We start from the raw sequence: 4,493 nt of genomic DNA on the forward strand, positions 1-4,493 counted from the left end.
TGTATTCTCAGTGGAGTGTCACAGAGTAGGAGACTATTAGAGCTTTAAATCAAGACACACACACACACACACACACACACACACACACACACACACACAGTGCCTGTTGAGACTCGAGAAGCCGCTCGCTCCTCTGTGGAAGCCGCTGAGGACAAGATGTGGGCTTCACGGTCACGCAAACGCTGCTCTGATCCCAGCAGCCTTCACTCTCCATCCCAGGACGCATTAGATCATCCAGTGTCTGCAATCAGTCACGGCCACTCAAAGGGATCCTTGCAATGTGTATTTACAGTCGATGCTATGATCAATATGCAGCCAAACATGGAGAAATTTCCTGAAAATAAATTATTATCATCATTATTATTATCATTATTATCTTTTTTGGCTGCGAGGCTCTTCAGAGTGCAGTTTGTATGTTGTTCCTGCAGTGCACACAAACACACACGCTCGCACTGGCGACGCTGCACAGTCACACAATCAAAGTTCCTTCATGAGACGTCGGTGGCTCGGTCCTGACGACAAAAAAAAAACTCACTGTCACTGGCGTTGAAAAGAAAAAACTCTCTCTAACGCGCTGATACGTGCGCTGGGAACAAGTGAAAACATTTTCAACCATAGGACAAAGTTTCACTGATGTAAGTAGAACCAGATTTGGGGATGCAGCAGCGACAGAGTGCAGGGCTTCTTCTCTGAAGTGTGTTAAGTCAGTTTTACTGCAGCCAAAACCACTTCCCTGGTGCCTGGGTTTTTGTTTTTTCTACCTCCTCTCGCTCTCTCAAGAAAATCTGGGAAGCTGCTTATCAGCGGAGGAAATGGTCGATTTGATGTGGTGTTGCACTGCGGCTTCGCAGCTGAACCTGCGCAGAGGGACAAACATGCAACTGCACGCTGCCGCAGGCTTCTATCTTTGGAGCCGCGTTCAAGGTTTTAGTTTTTACTTAGAATGGTTCTATTGTTTGGTGTTTCAGCCTCTCTCGTTATTTGTCATCAACCAATTTCTCTTGGAAAAACCACGAAAAATGCATTTGAAGTTCTTTTACAACATTAAATATTGGAAAAGGTTCTTTTACTGGTCCAATTCAACTTGACTTTCCCAGCTTAAAATGAAAATTTGTGTAGTGGCTTTGAAAAGAAGTGTGTGTGTGTGTGTGTGTGTGTGTGGAAGGGGGTGGGGGTGGGGGTCAATTACAAAGGAAATCAACCGGACTGGGATTCAATTTAATCTGCTGAGAGACGCCGCAGTGCGTCATATTTTTAAAAATAAGATAGAAGTGGATGAGAGGTGGGTGGAGCCACCGGTCATCGACCATGTGACTGATTTTTGTTCCTAATATCATCTCGTAGCTGGACTTCAACGTCTGGCTGGATCCGAGTGCGTGACGAGAGGTTGTAATGCAAGTGGCCAAAAAAAAAAAAGCGTGGATAAATATACCACATGCCTCCTGTGCAACCAACAGCAAAACAAGAGCGGTTCACAGATAAGCATCGGCATGAAAATGTTTTTTAACTTCAACCCTAATTGCGCTGAAAAGGCATTTTTTGTGGTCTGCGGGTTCCTCTTCTGAAGGGATCGGATCCCATTTGAGCTGAAACCCAAGCAGCCGCCAGGGTTTGGGCCAGAAGAAACAATAGGAAATAGAGGTTCTGGAACTCGGCGCATGTTTTATGACACGAGTGAAAATATACTGGTGGTTCTGTAGGTGAAGGTCGGAGCGACGAGCGCTCGGTCTGAGAGGAGAGCTTAGCAGGACACGTCGGGGGCGATGATCTCAGCAGGCGAAGCAAAATAAAGACCCAACTTGGCAGCGGAGGAGCGGAAACCTTTCCAGAGGGAAAAACAAAAAACCAATAACAATGATGAAAATGACGATGAACTGAGGATTTAAAAGGGTGATAAAGCAGAAGGTGGGCCAGACTTCCAAGACGAAGCCCAGTTGCATAACATGCTGGGAGTCTGCAGCCGAGGATAGTTCCGGACCCTGGGGGCGGGGGGGATAGTAATCCACAGCAATTAGCAAGGGACTGTGGTGATGAGGAGGAAGCCTGCCCCCCGCCCCCCTCTGAAAAAAAGAAAGAAAGACAAATAAACCCACTGTGGACATGTTTTCCCTGAGTTTTGCAGTATTTAGATTCTCCTGATCAGCCCTAATTGCCCCCCTGATGCACAGGGACCAGAGTGCGTCACTGGCAGCCCCCCCGCACTGTGTGATCGGCCGGAACCCCCTGTAAAAAGAGCGACGAGTCCCCAGCGGGCTGCTGGAGGGGTGGCATGCCCACTGGTTCCACTGGTGTGGTGAGATTCCCAAGGCCTGAACACAACACAGTTTACAATATTCCCACAGTGGTCGCCGCCAAATGACTCTCTTCCTCTCCTTCCTTTCCCCACTCTTCCATCGAGCGTGTGTGTGTGTGTGTGTGTGTGGGGGGGGGGGGGGGTTTGGGAAGCTGCCCGGTGGTTCCTGGTTGGCTTTTTGCGAGGGGAAAAAGAAAGAAAAGAGGAAGAGGAGGAGGAGGAGGAGGAGGAGGAGGAGACCCAAACTCTACAACCAGCACCATCCAGGACGGCTCTCCAGCTTTGTTCTTCATCCAGGAGTCCTGCCCCTCCTGACCTCTGACCTCCACATCTTCACACACTGGCAGGAACCTCTTCCCACGAGCAGGGCAACTCCACAGAAGTGGTCAGACTTGGGCAGTTGTTGGTGCCACGCTGCTGTTTTTGGAGCTGCACAACTGTTGTTTGCGCGTTCTCTGTTTCAGCAGAGCGACAGTGTTTGTTGTCGCTGTGCTTCTGGCTGCGCGTGTTGAGGACGCTCACTGCTGGATCCACGTTCATGGCAATCTGAAGTGTAGCAACCAAGAAAAGCGTTGCCCCTTCTTCTTCTTCTGTACTGACAGGTTGCCAGCCAGCTCGGCACATATCGCCGCCGCCTGCTGCCAAGGTGTAGGTGGTGCTCCGGCTCAGGGTGAAGTCAGAGGAGGAGGTGGTGCTCGTGGTTTGTACTCGAGAAACGAGGCTGAGGAACACTTTGGCTCCAAGCCCTGACGCCTCTCCTTCCTCACACCATGCTGGTTGGTTCTTCGATACTTTGACCATCAAGCGTGAACTTTGCAGTAAAGAAGCAGCCGGTTGATGCTCTGAATGATTCATGCAGCCCAGGTCCAAACACAGCCGGCCTGTTTGGTCCTCACAGGTTCTCTGCTGCTTCTGCACATATTGCTGCAGTGCTGCGTTCCATTTTCTGACCACCTGCTGTCAGCCCAACCATAACAACCCCACCTCCCAATCCACCACCACCCAAAACCGCCTCCCCACCACCACCTCCTCCTCCTCCTCCTCCCCAAATTTATTGTTCTAGAAAATCGGGCTGTTTGAGGGGGGGAAACGCAAACACAATAATGAAACGTGCCCTAAATGAGAGGGAACTAATTAAACGGAACCGTGTTACAGACTGTGACAGTAATTACAGCAGCAGCAGAACCACCTCACGTCCTTCCTGCCTCGCCTCACCACTGCCGGCCTTCTGCTGGAAAACAGTCAAATTAAGAGTCAGTAAAAGCCCTCTGAGGTTCCTAATTGAAACGCACATTTTTATAAGCAAAGATTCTTTCGATATTTCCGACCTTATTTACTGTCGTAATGGAGTCCATAAAGCAGGAGGAATTCCCTGTGTGTGTGTGTGTGTGTGTGTGTGTGTGTGTGTGTGTGTGTGTGTGTGTGTGTGTGTGTGTGTGTGTGTGTGTTCAGCTGAAGCTGGAGGTCCTGATGGAGGAAAAGTGCCTCTGCGGTTCCACATGTGTTGGGTTCTTATAAAGCAAACTTGAGGAGCATCATTGGTAGCTCAGAAATCCCTGTGAACAAACATCCTGGTGCTTCTCACTAACTTTGAAATCTCAGACGCATTTTAACGTGGACGTGCGTGAAACTGGATATTTGATTACCGTTCTGAAGTCTGCGTCATGTGGTTGCATCTCAAATTTAAAAAAAAATATACATTGATAAAAAGTAAAGCATTATAATTAAATTGTCTTTGTTGGCAAAAGCAAGTAAAAGTAAAACAAAAGTAAAAGTGTGTCATCAAATCGCAGTGCACAGCCAGTGGCTGAACAAGTCAATACTGGAAAAGCAGTCTTGACGTATTTCACATCAGCGGATTAAAGTCAGGCAACACCAAATGAGGAGGGTCAGTTATGTGCACGCAGCTTCGTGTTCGAATACGTGAATCAACTGCAGGAAACAGAAGCTTCTTTCAGCAAACTGGGTCTCGGCCGCAGGGGCAGAAATCCCGGCAGCAGCAGCAGCAGCAGCAGCAGCAGCAGCAGCAGCAGCAGCACGGGGAGGAAGCTGCAGGTGGGACTGAGCCAACAAGGTCCTGGGCAGCGGTCGGAGCTGCTTCAGGGCCTCCATCACGATCCCGCTGACTGGAAAAACTGCACCAATTCCGAGAGGGGAGGGGGGTGGGGGGGTGGGGGGGTGTGTGCAGCCTCTTAAGCTG

This window comes from Nelusetta ayraudi, unplaced genomic scaffold, assembly GCF_046127955.1.
Source record: "Nelusetta ayraudi isolate G7.1 ecotype Tasmania unplaced genomic scaffold, CSIRO-AGI_Nayr_v1 ptg000102l, whole genome shotgun sequence".
Classification (NCBI taxonomy): domain Eukaryota; kingdom Metazoa; phylum Chordata; class Actinopteri; order Tetraodontiformes; family Monacanthidae; genus Nelusetta; species Nelusetta ayraudi.